Source organism: Canis aureus, unplaced genomic scaffold, assembly GCF_053574225.1.
Source record: "Canis aureus isolate CA01 unplaced genomic scaffold, VMU_Caureus_v.1.0 NW_027326405.1_RagTag, whole genome shotgun sequence".
Lineage (NCBI taxonomy): Eukaryota > Metazoa > Chordata > Mammalia > Carnivora > Canidae > Canis > Canis aureus.
In genome coordinates, this window is record NW_027554410.1 from 91,838 (window position 1) to 110,518 (window position 18,681).

The following is an 18,681-nucleotide window of genomic DNA, read 5'->3' on the forward strand; positions in this document are numbered from 1 at the left end:
CTTCTAGAGCAGCAGAAGGAAGGACAGTGGTATCATTCTCCTGTGTCCTGCTGTCTGGTTGGCTTTTTTGTTCATTGGCCTCTTGTTTGGTAGACATCTTGTTATTCTGCAATTTCTTTTCTGGCAGGAGCTGATTATATGCGTGCAGCTGGGAAAGGAAAGGTAGTTGGAGGGGAGTTACTCTTTGCCTCTGTTTCCCTCTCCTTCCTGTTGGCTCCACAGACTTTCCTCCTGGCAGTTGACCTTCTTGTGAAGGAACAGGGTTTGAGAAGGCACCTGTGCTCTGCTTCCTTCTGCTGGAGCCTGTGTGGCCATGAAATCACAGGTGCCCCCCGTCTGTGAGGCTGTCAAGCTGGCTTTAGCATAGGGAAGCCGTTAGTGATGCCACATGGGAGGCTGTCTGAAGGGCAGGTGAGAAAGTGAGTTGAGCAACACTTCTGTATTGCATGGCGATCTTGGTGACGGGGTGTGAAAGCTGGGGATTTATTTCTGTTTTCCACACTCTTTTCTAGAGGTGATAGTTCTTTAGTCAGGTCAGTTTTCAGTACGGTAGTTACGTCAAACAGTATACTCTTTGGCCTGTGTTCAAAACAGACAGCAGAGGAGCAGGAAAGACTTTCTAAATCACGGTTGGGAACCAGACTCAGGTTCAGAGCCTGAATGAGCACGCACACTTCTGCCATGAATCATTCTTCATGCAACCTGGGACCTTCACCCCCACGACGACGTGAACCATTTTAGCAGTTGCACTCATTGCCCACTGTCCTTTTAGCTACTCAACTTGGCATAAACAGATGCACTTTGATATTCAGTTCTAAATGCCCCAACTGCGAGATTTTATTTAATTTGATGAAATTTTAATTAACATAGGGAAACCTCTTTGGTCTTATAATTACTTTCTTTGTTTTTGAGGGAGAAATGCACTTACTATTTATTGAGAGACCTTCCTCAACCTTGGATAGAAATGCACCTACCTCACAGGCTCACTATAAGGATAAAATGAGCTAGCACGTTATGAAAACTTTGAAAAATAGAGGCGGGACAAGAGAAATGGGTCCTCACTCTGACTCTTACATTTGCATCCATGTAAAATGTTCAGACTTTAGCCACCAGGGAACCATCAGTGCCCCTGACATGAAAGCCACAGTGTTCCAGGCTACAGAGGAGGAGGGTGTCAGGCACAAAGAGTGGGAGAATCGGACTCCATCCGGGCCAGTTTGGCTGTTAGGAACCCTGTCACTAACCTGCTAGACAAGAATGAAGAAGTTGGTAGCTTGCCTGTGGCCTCTGCGGGTCTCTCCAGAGTTTCTCTGTACCATCCTGGTGAAAAGGGTTGGCCTTTGCTCTATTCTCCCTCATTTATGGAAGTCGCATGTGTTCCTTGGTTCTTCTGCTTCCCCTGGAAAACAATTTTAGAAGCCCGAGCGCCCGCACAAGAAGAGAACCTTCTGCAGAAAGGGGTCGAGTACTCCTTATCCCAGTCATCACCCCCAAATCAATATGAAGGCCTGTGTGGCCCTGATCAGGCATTTTATTGAATATCAGGCTTTTTTATTGTCTTTGGATTTGCATAGGAGGACTGCCTTCTAGGGCCCAAGGCCTCTTGAATGGGAACCCTGCTCCCTATGTGGTTGGGGTCCTTTTTCATGCAATTCTCTGGCCTTTAGTAAACTAATCAGTGTTGGCATCACAGGCTGCTACTCAGAGGAATTGCTGTGTAAATTTATTTGGATACCAAGAACCCTGGGTGTGTTATAAAAATTAGGCCGAATATCTAAGATGAGAAAGCAAGGAAACTTAACATTACTATTTCTTGTTGGAAATGGTAGCTCCGAAAGCCAGGCCTGTCAACTAAATAGGCACTCAGGTCATCTGTGTTTCTGTATGTATGTAGTTTGGCTAAAGATCTCCATTTTCTTGAAGTTTTGTGGGTTGAAATCAGACCTTTAATGTTGCTTTGGGGGAATGTTTTGTTTGCTTTTGTGTGTACACAAGAGGAGTTTAAGGAAGTGCAAATGACCACAATAATCAACTGTTGGTCTGTGGGAAGTATTCCTTTAAAGAATGCCTGAGTGCTCATGATTAAAGAATGGGGTCAGAAGACAGGACTGCACCTCACCAAGCCCACCAGCCAGGCCCACTTGGCTGCAAAGACCAAAGGGCTTTAGCCATGGTTCTTTGAGCTTTGAGTGGAGTGGAGAAGCTCCATAAACTTCTCGAAAATAATTAGAAATATGATCTACATGTATTATTCTGGAGCAAGAATCTCAAGTTTTCATCAGATTGTCAGGCTCTTTTTTTTTTTTTAAGATTTTTATTTATTTATTCATGAGAGACACAGAGAAAGAGGTGGAGACACAGGCAGAGGGAGAAGCAGGCTCCCTGCGGGGAGCCCGATGCCAGACTCAATCCCAGGACCCCAGAATCAGGACCTGAGCTGAAGGCAGATGCTCAACCACTGAGCCACCCAAGTGTCCCAAATCAGATTGTCAGGCTTATGGCTTCCCAAAGATCATACAGCACTATTGCAGACATAGAGTTGTGCACTGGCAGTTGGGCTACCAGGGTTCTAACACTATTCCTGCCTTTTAATAATCTTTTTTTCTGTTAATCTTGAGGTTGTTTTTTTTTTTTTTTTTTAACCAATGAAAAGATGATGCTAAACTCTGCTGCCCCCACCCTGCCCCGCCCCACCCCGCCCCGCCACACCACTGAGCTGAGGAGAAAAAGAGATGAAGAATGTGAAAACCCAGTGAGACATTAAAAGGGAATTCATTCTGTCACATAAGAAGGTAATAGATCTGCACGTCTTACTTGTCCCTGGATAGATGCTGTGAATTATTCACAACAAATTTTTTATTTCAGTCCATCATATCCATTTCTGGGATTTTTCATTACAATTTGAACTATTATTTAGTTTATTTAATATTAGCCTCAAGAAAATAGACCTAGGAATTAATCTGTGCCCTTTGTCCCCTTGATTTATATGAGCCTTTTCTTCTCATTGCCCAGCCCCCGGACATCTGCTTATGGATTCCAGATATAAGGTGATATGACTTAGGGACTGGCCACCAAGCTGTGAGCATCTGTTCCCTGACTTCCCTGCCTGGTCTTGGCTAAAGGACTCTAACCCTTTGAGTAGAACCTCAAAGATCTGATCCCCTTCTAAGACCATGACAAGACGATTGCTCCTAGAGCCCTTTCCAGGAATAGAATTTATTTAAGAAAAGCACAGCATTTCAAATTCCAGAACCATGTCAAAAGGACAGGTTTTTTTCCTGCTTTTCTGCTCAGGAGATAGAATGGGGAGTATTAGCTCCATTATATAATGGAAGAAACTGAGGCCCGGAGAGGTCAGGTGACTTGCCCAGGGTCAGTCAGGTAACCATAGAGTCAGGACCCGCTCTTCTGCACTAGCACTTCCATTCTCATCTGCAGTTACACTTTTGAGATATTGCTAATGGCTTGATTGGTTCTAGACATGCCTCTCTATATTAAAAACAACAACAAGAAAGACAAAAACAAATAAAAAGGCCTGCCCAGTCTTAGAATGAACTTTGATAGCTTCTAGGAAAACCATCTGAAGATAAATATAAGCAAGTTACATGAGAGAGAAGGGGAAAGAGAGAGACGAGTCTGTCTGGATAGGTTCATAGAAAGCCCAGCTAGGACTTTAGGTAGAATTTTGTTCAGTTCTTCGGTCTCTGTTTGGGGTGCAGTGTACAGAGGAGCCACTTCCCTTCCAAGAGGACCTTTCACTGGCCTTTTGTGCCCAGGAAACCAGATCTGGGTCTGAACGGTGATGCAATGGACCCTGAAGCCAGAGACCCTCAGCCAGCCCCTGCCATCAGCCAGTCTCCGTCGTATATACGGTGACTTTTGAGGGCAGAGGGGTCCATCTGCCTTTTGTTTAAGAAACAGCATTTGTTTGTGTTTGTTTTGTGGGCAGTGTATTTACAAGGCTCAGACAAGGCTGAAAGCACTGTTTATTCAAGGCAGAAGTTTTATCTTTACACAAAAGAATGTACTGAGTGCCTGCCTACATGGATTCTGAAGGGGAAAAGGCAATTTATGACTTGTATCTGTTTTTGTCATTATGTATGACTGCTTCATTTTATAGTTGAGCTGATTATCCCCATAATAGCTTTTCCATGTACCTGCAAGCTAGTCATAGGTGAATGCCTTCTTATAAGTATCAGGGTCTTAGTATATTCAATTGGCACAAAACTTCAAGTTAAATGAATATCAAGTCAGACAGTGCTATATCCCTTAGAGAATGCAGAGTTTTCTGTTTTCAAAATGGCTTTGATCTAAACAAGTCACCCAAGGGATTTCTTTTCCAGCCAAGAGGAGGTGTCTTCAAGTTGTTGTATATAAAGAAATAACTCAAATTCTTGGCAACAGAGTTTTTGTTTTATTTTCCTCTGATAACCTGGAATGCTAAAATGATTCCCTTAGTCTGAACTCTTTTTTGGCTGAGGCAAATCTTAGATGCTGAGTGACCCATCCGTGATCTATCCTGACTTGGTCAAATCTCAGCTATCTGTGAGAGCTGGAAGTGTGTTGGGTGGCATGAGAATCACATGAGTGACCACCAACCCGGATGTTCCCACTGCCCTACTTAGCAGCCTTGTTCATGAAGCTCAGGGAGTGGGGTCTAGCTGCCCCGTTTTCACTCGAAGCAAGCAGTTCAATAGCCAGAAGCAGCAGGGAGATGCTACTCCCATCGAAGCTCTCTTTTTGAAACAGAAAGATTGCAAAAGTTCACATTTGTCTTGATGCCCTAATAGTAGTTCAGTTAGGAATCAGGTCCTTAAGTTATCTTCTAAGACTGAACATCTCGTATTTCAGAGGAATCCACTCTGTCTTCCAAAACTTCAGTCTATGTGGTGGAAAAGTATGTCCAGTTGCTAAATTGAAAAGGCAGGAAATATTTGTGTCCCCCAAAGAATAGTGGTTTTCTACCCCAGTGTAAACATGGCGAGTGAAAGAATAATATGTTCAAGGTTCCTTGGGTTGACTGGTTCCCTCCAGAGATGCGGTAGTGATCCCTGTCTGCATTTCAGTAGGATTCATCCAGGACGTGCCCTTTCCTGCAGAGGTGAGAACTGTAACCTATTTTGATAAACACATGAAGGACGAATCAAATTCCGATTCTTGGCAGTAAAAGGTCAAAATACTCCTTGTGGAAGGTCTGTTTTCCTTTACTTCTTTCTCCTTTTTAATCGTTATCTCCAGAAACCGCTCTTCATTTTAAAGGAAAGCTGACTCCACGTGTTTTCTTAGGAGACAGAGGGGACTCTTTGGTCAGTATCATCCTTAAAGATCAGAAAGGGACGTGGCTAATGCAGCCTGCTTTGACTGAGCAGCTCCTGCACGTCAGGTGCGGAACCATCTCACTTAATTTTCACTTGGACGCTTTAAGGAAGGCGGGCTTCTCTCTCATACAGATGAGAAGAGCAAGACCACGGTGGTCGGTGACCTTGATTAAAGTGAAGGTTGGGAGCCTGGATATTTTCCTCCACATGGTACAGCTTCGCAGATAAGATCCTCTGCTCAACCTGGACCACGTAGAAGCTAGAACACAGGCAGTTGCAAACGAGGAGTAAAGCTTGGTTTTCCGTTCACTTCCTGCTCCACCTCCTCTGTGTTGGGGCTCTTGGTTTGCCAGCTGTGATCTCTAGGCTGTCGGAATTAGTCTTGGCTCTCTGGGGATCCCTACCCTCGTGTAAGAGGCTTGAAATGGGAGAAAAGGATTGAAAGAGTTTTCTTTATCTAAACAGAAAACGTATGGACTCAAAAGCACTTGAGAAAGCCGACTGTACTTTGTCACACACCCAACGTGCTTGACCCCAGATTATTCAGAGGATCTGTGGCCCTCGGGCCTTCGCTGCTGCCCTGGTGGGGGGAGCAGGCCAGAGCTTCAGGCTGCCTCACGTGTGGCCCTGTGCGTGTGAAATTGTAATTTCCATCTCCTGGACTTTGCTGCTTTCAGCATTTCTAAGCCACTAGGATGTCATTTTAGAGCAAAAGATTTGATTTTTAGCACGGAGTATATGAAAGGGGGAGAGGGGTGCTTTTCCCTGCAAAGTGAAAGCAGGAAGGAAACCCATTTTCTTTCTCACTCCTGTCTTTTCTTGCCTCCTCTTAGTCTTTGGACAGCTGTTGAGATCTTGTAGAGGTGTGTCTGTCTCTGGGTTCTGCTCACAGATAGGCTTTCAGGGGCTTGATGATACCATGGCTTGGGTCAGGAAGCCAGACGGACAGGGCTGGGGGCGGTGTGTTGTGCCTGAGAGCAGTACGGTTAATTCTAGTGACCTGTTCTATAGTCTGCTTCTCGGAGGAAAGAAGCAATAGGATTTAAGCCTTCCTTACTGAGATAATAATAATACTGCTTTATATTTATTTTGATTTTAAGTTGTTGATGAAACATTGATATACCTGTGACCCTTTCTGTAAGACAGGTGATATGAGTACCATCACCGTGAAGAAACTGAGGCCCGTGGAAGTAAATAACTCACCCAGGGTGGTTCATACAGAAAGTAATAGAGCCTTGGACGTCTTCTTTGGTCTCCTGAATTCTAGAACGTTGCTTGACAGGACTTCTTGACTCTTACCTGATAATGTAGAAGCTGACACCTGCTCTGTAGACTTGGGGTTTCTACCGTCAGGGTTGCCTGTGAGCACCCCCCTCACCCACAGAGAACACAGGTGGAGAGGCTTCGTAAATCATTAACCATGGTGCTGTAGATGTGGACATGTAGGCATCTTGTGTTTGGGAGCGCACAGACGGCATGTGTGGTGAGAACAATTCTAGGACCAGAGTTTTGTGGTGAAGTGGGACATGGTGACTGAGCAATTTAAGTTTATATCAGGACATTACATTAAGTAATTTTTGCAGTGTTGGAGGTGAGGAGACATTTCCTGTGAGAGACCGTGAGAGAAGAGGAAGATTCTTTCAGAAGGGGCGAGAGTCCGTAAATAACGGGCACACCACGCTTACCTCATACGGGCACGAGGGAAAGATGCCTGCTTCTTTCTTTTCCGTTAAATAACAGTGGTGAAACCTTCCCGTGCCACTTTTTTTTTTTAAGATTTATTTATTTATTAGCGAGCTTGCAAGAGGGGAGGGGGAAGGAAAGGGAGAACAAGAGGGAGAGAAGCAGACTCCCCACTGAGCACAGAGCCCTACACGGGGCTCCATCCCAGGCCCCTGACGTGACCTGAATTGAAATCAGGAGTCTGACGCTTAACCAGACTGAGCCCCCCCAGGCGCCGCCCCCGCCTCGTGCCATTTCCACAAACTGGGAAATTTCCTAGTTTGGCATGTGAGGAGGGTAGGGATAAGCTTGAAAACCAGGAGCCAGAGTGGGGAGGCCAGGTGAAGAGTGAAGGGAGAGTGACAGCAAGCTGGCTGTCCAGGTCACTCCCCGGCCCCCCTCACACCTGCTCCCCCCTTGCCTTGCATCACCTGTTCAGGATGCCCTGAGACACCCCCCCACCCCGCTCTGAGTTCCAGGGGCACCCTGGCTCCCATTAAGGAGGGACCACTATTGCCCTGGGAAGATGATAGCCACGTATGCCCACGTCTCAAACATGCCCTCAGCAGACATTTGTTGTCAGGGGCTGGATACTGGAGGCTGAGGCTTACAAAAATGTGGGTTTCTGAGGGTGATAATATAGAGAGAGGAGTGTTTCACCTGGGGTCTATCCCCTTTCCACAGGATATGTGCTGTGGGGGCTGAGGGCCGAGAACGCTGTATTCCATTCTTCAAGGGTGAGATGAGCTTTGTGAGGCAGTTGTCTGTGCTCCCCTGCATCCCAGAGACTTAAAGCTTCTGAAAGGCAAAGATCTCATCTGTCATCGGGTTTTGGGGGGTTTTTCTTTTTGCCAGTTTACTCTGTGACAGCCGCGAATATTTGTTATAGGAAAACTGAGGTGATCCGGGCTGTGTCCCCGTGTGCTCTCTTTTGGGAGTCAGCCACCAGCACTTTCACACGGGGGGCATTCAACCCACACAGTGAGTAAGTGACGTTCCTGTTGGGGTTTTTTGCATCGAACTATTTTACAGCTTTAAAGTTTACGTATGATTTCTTCCGAAACACAACTAAAGCTGACTGAGATCCAGAATGGTGCTGCATGTATAGAAACAGCGACCGGAAGAGGCTGCTTTCAGGGTCCTATCTCCCCCTCCCCTTCCCATCACTCAGAGTCTAGGACATCGGCCAGGATCAAACGAGGCCAGGCGCACGTTACTGGATCTGGCCCAGGCTCTGCTTAAGGTATTAGAAAGCCTAGGGAAATGGTTATAGGGGAAAGAGGGGGGGAAACCTAGTCTCTCCTAATCTAATGAATTAAAATAATATTTATGGAAAATATCTGTTTGCTTTATTAGAGGAAGATGTTTAAGTAAACATTTCCTGCAAGCTATTGAATTTATACAACACATTGGTTTGGAAGCAATAGCTCTCAGGTGTTTTCACTGAAATGAAAATTAAGCAGAACATGATTCCAAACAGCCCATTGTTTCGGCCATGTTGCCTTTGAATGTTTCCGAGCAGGATATTATGGCCAGTGGGGTTGTATTTTCTTTATTGGTAACTTGAAAATTGGCAGGGATGATGCCAGAGGTCCAGCAGGAGAGCTGCTAATAGCCCCTTGTACTCTTACGGACATGTAGCCTGGGCAACATACTCGTTACTATTTGATCTTCACAAACTGAGACATTAAAGAGGGTAAGCGTTGTTCACACTTGACAGAAGAAATTGAATCACAGCGAAGTTGAGTGACTCCTGGGGGATCAACAGGGAGCGTGCAGAGGAGGACGGGCCGGCGGCTCCTCGACAGCCCCAGGCTCTTGCCTCAGACCACACCGTCTCCCCCTGAGGGACTAAAGTGCGTCCGTGAGGTGATTGAACCTTATGACATCGTGGTGGGGCCAGCAGGGCAGGCGTGACGATCCCTTCCCTTTTTGTGATGGGAAACTCAGTCACACAAGTCAAGTGGTTTTGCCAGAATCCTGCAGTTGTTGCCGGTGCGCAGGCCTCACAGCTGTAAGCCCACGGCTTTTCCCCGCCTGACTGGCTCCCGGCGGAGGCCGAGTGCCTTTCGGACTTGGGGGAAGTCAGTTGGGAGCTAGTCTGACTTCCCAGGAGCGGGCTGCACGTTCCTGGCACCCTGGCTACGTTGCGTGAAGCCCGACTCCAGAATCTCTGCCGGGCGTGCCCGAGATGTCACAGAATCGCTGACAGAGCAGAAGGACGAAGCCAGCTCTCACCAGCCTGCGGCTACCTGCCTTTTGATTTTGTGTCCTGTGCCATCAGCAAGGAGAGGCTGCTGCAGAACGTTCTTTAAAAATGTTTAAAAACAGGACAGATTGAGGTGCCTCCACAAATAAGGTGTGTGGAGAAAGAAATTCTTGGGACGGAACACAAGAAGACTTTGTCACTAGTTTCTCTTTAAAGATAAAACACAACAGTGAACAGTGTCTACTTTGGTTTTATGAAAAAAAAATTGAGCTCTGTGGGAAGCCTCGTAACCTCACTCTCTCACCTTTCCCTTTCCACTGAGGTCTCGAACCTACAGCCCTTGCCACCCCTTCCAGCTGAACACTGCAAAGCCAGCTCTTCCCAGGCTTGAACCCTCAACACAACCTCTGATACGTTCATAGGCGCTCCTGGAACACAGATCTGGGAAAGAATCTGAAGGTCAGCTTTTTGCCCTCTCAGATGACAGATGGAGAAACTGAGACCCAGAAAGCTTCTCAGAGCTGGTTAGTCACTGTGCCAGCTCTACATCAGGCCTCCAGGGCTACAAATCTGGTATCGTGTTTGAGTTGGGGGTCGGCAGCTTGTGGGGCCCGCTTCTTGTCCTCCTAGAAGCGAAAGAGAGAGAAGCAGTGGGCCCAGGGCCCTGACCTCAGGTACACCTTCTCAGCATTCTCAGTGTTGAGTCAAACTGTGTGTCTGTCTCCACCCTAGTTTGAGCTCCTCGAGGACAAGACTTCAGTCCTATTCATCTTAGTATCCTAACCCCAAGCGCACCGCACCGAGCATGGTATGCAGAAAGCCCTCGAGCCTTGTTGAACCAAACCAATCTGTTTTATGTAAAGGTCAACCCACCCGAAGAGGGAGGGAAATATAGCTCCTTTGAGGCGCCTGGCATCACTGGGCCTTCGGTGGGGTCTCATCCAAGGAGCAAATCCGAGCAGGATCGCTCCTCACCTGGAAGCAAAACGAGGCCTCCTCCTCGCACAGAGCGCGGGTGGGGCCCCTGCGCAGCGTCTCCCCGCCCGGCTGGGGATGGGCAGCCGCCGCTGGGCCGAGCCAGACGGAAACCGACCAGGCAGCGCAGCCTCTGGTTGGTGCCACAGTTAACCTAACTTTGTTGGTTAAAGTGAAGTTTTTGGAATTCCTCCAAATGTTCGTGTGTGTATCTGCATGTTGTTAACTACGATTGTTGTCTCTGGGCTCCTTCTCCAGTGTGCGTGAGTCAGGGGAGAGGAAAGGGGAAAGGGAACCTTCTGTGTGGATTCTGACCAGGCCAAGAACCGGCTGCTTGCTGTTCCGCTCCCGGAAAGCCACAAACAGGAACGTGTGCCCGGCACAGCCTGCCCGCTGCCCAGCAAGCCTGAGGAACTTGACCGTGAGAGCACTTGGATCTGAGCCTGCGCCGTGTCTGGTTCCTCCGTCAGGGAGGGACTGGCTGCTGCCTCTGGCTGCCGGGAACAAAACGGCTTGGGCCCTAAGTCCCATAGGTGCTGGCCACGTTGCCTTCTGCACAGCCTGGTCACCCTCCTCTCTCCCATGTAAGCCAATGGCATGCGGGTGAGGAGATGAGTGAGCCAGGTGGGGGGAGGGGGTCGGGGGCGGGTGTCCTGCCAGCGTGGCAGGGGCGCAGGGTCACCGGTCACTGGGCTATCACTGCCCTAACCAAAGTCGGGGCCTGAGACCGTCACTCTTTGCCTTTTTACTTAAACGTGGACCACTTGAACAAAACAGCAGACCAAATGGTGACGGAGGCCCGAGCCGCCCCAGGCCGCCTGCTCCCCGTCCTTCTGTGTCAGAGTCTTCATCGGGGCCCAAGCCCTCGGGCACACAGCACAGCTCTCCACTTGCTTGTCGGCGCAAGATTGCAAAGAGTTAACACTTTTGCTTTTTCGGAAAGTTATCTGTGAAGAGTATTAGTTGTTTAATAAAGCGTGCCTGCCCTCCCGATGAACCCGCCAGTGACTCTGCAGCTGGGGTCATCCCAAGTTCACGCGGTGGACTTTTGACTGCCTTCTGTGTCTGTGAAAACAGTCGGCAGCTCCTGCGGGGATCATTCATTCAGGCCTGTAACACAAAACTGTTGCCAATGGGCACCTGCTGGGCGGCTTCCCAGGAGGGCTGGGAGGGGGATACCAGACTCACCAGGCATCTGCGGAGATAAGAGCGGCAGGGGGTCCGCTGGGAGCCGGCGGCCTGCAGGCTGGTGTCAGAGTGTATCAGGGAGCCGGGCAGGAGAGGGTGTGAGCTAATTAAAGGCCTCTGCAAAGGGGAGTAGGGCGTGTGTGTGCGTGCGTGCGTGTGTGTGTGTGTGTGTGTGCGTGCGTGTGTGTGTGTGTGTGTGTGTGTGTGGAGGAGGGGTGGGGGGAGGTTTGGAGTGCATTCCCCAAATTTCTAGCACATTCTTTATTCCTCTCTTTTATCCCTCAAAACAGAGGAAAACAAATCAAAGAGTCTGAATTTCTAATTCGGTTGCTTCTAATCTTAAACCACCGTCCCTCCCGCCTGGTGCTGTATTGGTTCTGGCTGCTCTTGTCACGGAGTCACATCGACCAGCAAACCCAGGTTTTGCCACGTTTTCCCGGGAGGCATCCTGTTCTTGAAATATTGTAGGTCGACGGCTTGAGTTTTGCCCTTTCCCCCCCAGTTTGCTGCATGTGGGCCGCGGGGTGTGCTCTGGCCTTTGCCCCATGTGTTTGGAGAAGCCACTTGCCGGCCGTAGGGGGCGCTGCTGGGAGGGTGACAGGCTGGCGCCCCGAGCGCCCTGAGGTGGTGCGGGCGCCGGCGGCCTCGGAGCGCGGGGCAGAAGGAGCACAAGAGTTCCTTTTACACTTAAACTGACCTAAGGGAAAAATGTCAGCTGGAAGCATTAGCTTTACTTGCTCTTTTGCTTCTGTTTAGCGTGTACGTGTCCCCTCCCCCAGCGGCGGACCAACTTGTTTAGGGACCCAGGTACTTGGAGGTCTGTGGTATTCTCGTCATCTGCCTGGGAATGATACATTTCCTGAAAGCACTTTTGTTCCCCTACAACCCCAAGCCTGCATTGTATTGTTTCTGATACAGTTCACGTGATCTTGGCTGTGTCAGAGAAACATTTAGACCAGTGTCGTACAACGTGGTAACAATCCTAGGAAATTCCAGTCAAAAGCCAACAACCTGCTTCCTTCATTTCTGGAGCGCTGGTGTATCTGGCTTTGTCTGTATTCTGATAAGGAGTAGCCACAATGTTAATTTTGTATTTCCTTGCCTTTGTCTCACGTAATCCGTTCCCGAAGCCGCCGTCCAGGAGGCCGCTCGCGGGAGGGGGCGAGCCACAGAGGAGGGATCAGCCTGAGCCCGCGACGGCCGTTGGCGCGTTCTCACTGCGGGCCTTTAAATCTGCGTTACACTTCTCCTCTCAGCGTCACCATATAGAAAACACGGGAAAGACGCCGCACTGATGACACAGCTGAGGGGAGTCCGGCGTTTGACCTAGTAGCTGAGTGGGCGGCTTTACAGTGGTTCCCAGCTGGTATCTGCTGGCGGCTTCGCTGTGTGCCAGGTACTGTTCTGAGTCTTCGCACCACTTGACTTGTTTAATCCTCGAAGTGCCGCATGCTTGGCCCTGCCCCTCGCCAAAGTCATACCCTCCCCGACGGCTTCGATCTTGGACCCTCGCGCAGTCAGATGTGCAGGAGTTAACCGTGTAAGTCTGCGTTCTCCAGGGGCTGCAGAGAATCTGAGTCACGGTTTAAAGTCCTTTCCTCTGTTGTGTAATTCGCTCCTTTGTGGATGCTACACCAGCCAAGCCAAAGCCGTGGCCGTGACCCAGGGCCAGCGCCAACCCTGTCCGAGATGCCCAGCGAGGGCATTTCAACTTTGCTCTAGCTGCACATGCAGAACCAACTAAATATGTAACAGATCTGTTATTTATTGCGTCTAACAAGAAGTTCACAGCTTAAAAAAATATATTTGCCAGCCTTTGTCCTAGGAACAGAGGAAACCAAAGTTCTTCCCCACTTAGGATCACATTCCAGCGAGAAGGTTCCGTAAGCAAATGCATATGAGGAATAGTCTGGGTGCTAGGATGGAAGTCTTGGCGGATCCAGTGGATGCCAACGGAGGGGGCCGACCATTCAACGCAGGGCAGGGAAGGCCTGCACAGAGGATGAGCTGCTTGTGCCAAATCTTGAAGTCCAAGGAGATGTTGGTTGTGGGGACAGGAAGTGGAAGGGTGGGGATGGGCCCCAAGGGGCCCACAAGGGGCAACCCGAACAGGGAGCTCAGGGATGGGGAGCAGCAGCACGTGGGGAGGTGACTCGGGAGCAGTGGCACTCAGGTGGTGGGCTGCTCCGCCAGCCGGTCTCCAGGAGAGGACTGGCCCATCGTTCCCTTCTCCCCGTACCGGTTACAAGGGAATTCCAAGGTACGAGACCTCAAGGAACTGTTCACCTTTTAAGCCTAGTGTGGTTGTCACGAGTTACCTCTTTCACAGAGGGGCCCACCCCCTCCGGAAAAAGCAAACCTAACTTGCTTTTTACTTAATTAGAGCCAAACCAATTCCTGGCCTGTTCACAGCAGGTAGATTGCAAATGTAGCCAAACTCCTCTTTCTGGCCAGAGTGCCTCCGTCCAGAACTAAGACGCGGATGGCCTCTGGCACTTCCAATTAACCTGATAATTGCATCTAGATAGAGCAGAAAATCACCTTCCCCAAAGCCCAGAGCAAACGCACTCCGAATCCTTGTCAAAGGAGAAGGCATTTAGGCCGCACTTAATACAACTGGACTAGAAAGGCGGGAAGGGGCATACCTGGGTGGCTCAGCGGTTAAGTGCCTGCCTTCGGCTCAGGTCAGATCCTGGAGTCCTGGGATCGAGTCCCACATCAGGCTCCCTGCATGGAGCCTGCTTTTCCCTCTGCCTGTGTTGCCTCTCTCATGGATAAATAAATAAAATCTTAAAAAAAAAAAAAAAAAAGGCAGGAAGGGAGGTTGTGGGCTTTATGCTTCAGCTGTGATTTTCTGCATAATTTGAGGCTCAACAGGTGGAATATTTGCCATCGATTCCCAGCCGTGATTGAGGAAATAAATTTATCTGACCCCGTTTGATCAGTCCATAAAACTGTTTCACCGTGTTCTTTGGGCTTGGCTAAACTAGGTAGAACCTAAATTTGAGAGAAAAGAGAGCACATTCTATGTTTGAATGTGTTTTGTGGCCTTTCTGCCCTCAACCCCATCCTGCCACATCCACCTAGTCAGTAGATTTTTCTCTGGAAATCTCTTCTTTCTCATCTCCACTCACGGCTGGTAGCAGTGTCCAAACCATGTCCACTTGTGTTTGGAATCTTAGTTTTTCATGTATGGATTCAGAGAGGACATTTATCTTGAGGTAGACGTGACTACTGTCACGCTGCCGGATTTGGGCCGAGGCTACGTAGGGCTCCCTGTGACTTTTTGGAACTTGAGCCTCATGCCTGAGATTGCAGTGCAGGCTGGCGTCTGCCTCAGCTCTGGGGTGAGAGAAGGTTTGGGTCCTCTGACTCTCAAAGACTGAGTTTAGGTTGGGCTGCGTGATGCATGTCAAGTACTTGACATGCATCTACTACTTCTTCAGTAGTAGGACAAATGTCCATCAGGAGTGGGATCTCTGGTCCTCGCCTCCCCAGTGCTTCTGTGTGTGTTCTGTGGTTGCTTCACCACCCCTGTCACCCCGAACTTGAGCATCTGTGATTGCCACTTGTGTCCTAGAGCTAGAGGTATTTGCATAGCACAGGAAACTTGTGTTTCTTTACATTTTTGTTGGGTTTCAGCACAGGGTTTATTGCTCTTTTCCATTGCTCCTTTTCTGCTCGGGGAGAAAAGCACGATTCTGTGCTCACTGACCATGTGGAGGTTGGCTTCTCATCCCCTCATCTCTAACAGATAAATAATTATGGAGTGAGAGGTGTTCCATCTTCTCATGGACGTTCATCACTGTTGGGATGTCTGCACAGTAGAGCTGACTGCTGCGTTTGCTCTCCTTTGCCTTTTCCCCTCCAGATATTCCCGAGCTCTGATGCGGCCTGGCTAACCCCTTCTGGGACGCCTGTGCTGCAAACCAGCACTGAAAGTTTTAAGCGTAAAGAAGAACTAATGCTCGATCATTTCCTGTGTGCCAGGCACTTCCTGCCCTCCCTCCTTTCCCCTTCCTTCCAGCCCCTCGGATCATAAGTTGGAGTCGTGCTCGACTTCTGTCGAGAGAATTAAAGTGCCTCCGAGAGAATTCTTGGCCAGAATCTCTTTGTCTCCTCAGTATCATCTGGAGCTTCATGTATAGAATAGACAAATAAGTACCAGCGAAGTCTAAACCAGCTGCCCCTCAACGTGAGAAAATGTATTTAGTTCACATAGCTGAAGAGATAAAGAAGCAGCAGCACATTTCTGGAGGTAGAGACTTTCTGGTCAAACCAGTCAAGTCTTTGAGGTCATTGATGCCCAATACCCTGGGATCGTTCTGGGCTCACAAGGAGGACCAGGGCCACCTGTCTGCTCTGGAGGTGGTACCGTCCCACGTACATCCACACTGCGTGCCATGCTCTGTCCAGAGCACTGGGGATACGAAGGTGGACAAGACTGGCATGGCACCGGGCATGCCTCAACAAGCTTCGCTCCCCCTCCAATCTGAAGGGCCACCACCACCAAATCCCCGGAGTGGCTAGTTTTTAAAGGGACAGTCTTCTAATTTCACTTTCTCATCTTGTTCGTTGAAGTGCTGAAGTTTAAGTCCATTGTGCACTCTTCTTTGGCTAACAGGAAGTTGTGGCACTTCTCTGAAGATTAAGAAACATCCAAGGCAATCAATTCCTATTCTCCTGTGTCCCCAGCCCTTGGGTAGACTTAACAGTGGTCATTATGGCTCAAGATCCCACAAGAGACCCCTTCTTGCCCATCAGCAAAGCCACAGGCTCTCTATGCAAAAAAGTGAGAGCTGTTCCATCCATCTCAGGGAATTCGTGGTCTTGTCTCCTGCCTTTGCCTTGGACTTGGGATGGTCTTGTTTTCTTCCTAGATGCTGCCCTTGGATCTGCCCTTACGCTTTACAGCTATAGCCCAAAACCAAATGATGCCTGGGCTCACGCTTATCTGGGAGAGGTGTCATCAGCTGCTACTAAATTTGCTAGCCTCTGTTTCTAACTATGTCAAAACTTACGGGTATTGAGGGACAGCATTCCATGTGTTGATCCCTGTCTTATATTATTTACTGTAGGTACATGCCTTCACAACCTCCAGTTAATAGAAAAATAGGCAGTGGCAGCAGTAACTTTAGAACCCTCTAGTAAAAGATATGGCCACAGAGGGGGGACAATGGAGGGAGTGACAGCTTGAAAGGCAGGGAACTTAAGGACGGCCTTTTTAAGATTGAGCAGATTCTCTTATATTTGTCAATCTGAGAGGAAGAGGCCAGAAAGATTGGAGATACGAGACAAAAGAGGATTGCTTGAGCATCATCTAAGACAAGGTCTTATAAGAGCATGGAAGAAGGCTCTAGATTTGGCAAATACACCATTTATCCAATTTAAATTGGAGGAGAGGAAAGAATTCTTTTCCCTTATTAGAATCTATCATTTGTATGAAGAGGCAGTGGGGCTAGCTTGGAAGAGTGGGACAGGAATGCAAAGCACATCTTTATTTGGCTCTAGGAGTGTTCCAGGCCCCGTCCTGGGTGATTAGGAGGCAAAGATGAGGAAACCTGCAGTGGCCCCTGTTACAAATTGATGACAGAAGAAACTTAAGTACATGTTGGCATCTCAGAAGCAGTTCTTAAAGAGCTTGATTTTATTTTCTTGGATTTTAAGAATAATATCTAAGATCCTTCTTCATCCTCAATCTTGGGAGCCAAGTAGTACTTTAAATATCCCATATCAGCAATTTTTAGCATCGTGTGCTGCAGGCCACCTAGCTTGTGAGGAAACATAAGGAACAGGACTGCATGGCAGTGGATGCGATGCTAGTAAGGCTGCACACACAAGTTGTATGGAAGGGGAGTGAGTAACCCTACGGGTTTGTATGCAAGGAGAGGCCATGCAGAGCTCTGCAAAGACATCTGGGGGAGCCAGACTAAAGTTGGAAAGGCAGAGATTTGTAGCCATTCATGCTGGAAGAGGGAACAGAAAGAGTAGGAGGTGATGTCGGTATGTCCCGGTAATTAGCTTTCTGCCCACCTTCCTATTAGTTGGTTCCAGCTTGAGTAACAAAAGCGTTTCTAAATCCAAACCAATGCCTTCCATCTACTGTTTGCTGCTTAGGTGACTAGTAGTCATTTGTAAAATATTATTAGTTATCTAAGCATAAAGTCTAAGTGGAAGAAATGAACTGAAATTGAAGACTTCGGTACCTTCTGAGTTTTAGTTTTAATTTGATTGGCTATATCCTTAAACGTTTTAGACTCAGATCTCCAAACCAGCAGTGTCCCATAGAAATATAGTGTGAGCCATATAATTTAACATTTTCTAGTAGTTGCATTTAAAAAGTAAAAAAAAAAAGGGTGTCTGCGTGGCTCAGTTGGTTGAGCTTCCGACTCTAGGTTTCGGCCCAGGTTGCAATCTTAGGGGCAAGCCCCACATGGGGCTCTGCACTCGGTGGGGAGTCTGCTTGAGGTTCTCTTCCCCTTCCTCGGCCCCTCCCGCCCCCTACTTCTGTGTGTGTGCTCTCTCTCTAAAATAAATAAATCTTTTTTAAAAAGGTAAAAAGAAACAGAAGAAATGATTTTAAGTATTTTTATTTGATCTGTAATATCCAAAATATCATTTCAGTCTGTAATGTCTGTAAAAATAATTGATGTTTTACATTATGATTTTTCACCTTGTCTTTGAATTCCAGTATTTTGTACTTAACAGCATATCTTGATTCCTACTAATCACATAGTAAGTGCTGTAGCCTCCCGGGGCATGTGGTCACTCTAGTGGACGTTGCAGCACCAAACTAGGAGAGGAAAGTAGGGTCATGTGATAACAACACTACCTGAACTGTGTGTCTGAACTGACGAGTTCCAGGTCTCTGTGGCTAACTTGATTATTTGACTATGCAGGCTATCTCTCTTCACCTTTAGCCTCTCATCCTTTTGCTGAGTGGTTCATTTCTAAGATTTCCCTTGTTCTTGTTGGAGGAAGGAAGATATTAAATAGAGAAAGGACCTTTGTACAGTTGGGTTCTGTCTCCATCATGGCAAGGAGAAGTTTTCCACAAAATTCTAAGAAATAGCTGTTCAAGTTATCTTTAATTTTTTTCCCCTTAGGTTATTTGTTGCCTTTCCTTTTTCCTCTTCTCCCACCTGCTTACCAAAATTTAGAAAACATTCTGTTCGTGATGTTTTTTAATATGGTGGTATTTCAAATACAGGCATGATTTTTATGAAGCTAATTTTTATTTTTTAAAATGCATTCTGCCTTTGGTCACAT

The 18,681-nt window shown here is 47.9% G+C and overlaps 1 protein-coding gene and 1 long non-coding RNA gene across 2 annotated transcripts in view; one reads left to right on the top strand and one right to left on the bottom strand.

Moving 5' to 3' along the window:
- Nucleotides 1–18,681, top strand: part of LOC144309444 (intermembrane lipid transfer protein VPS13D-like) — a 192,002-nt gene that overhangs the window by 89,733 nt on the left and 83,588 nt on the right. The window lies entirely within an intron of this gene.
- LOC144309451 (uncharacterized) lies at nt 3,970–13,328 on the bottom strand. Its single transcript, XR_013375446.1, has 2 exons — nt 11,413–13,328; nt 3,970–9,875 (listed from the first exon to the last, which is right to left on the bottom strand). It is a non-coding gene; the product is annotated as an uncharacterized LOC144309451 (long non-coding RNA).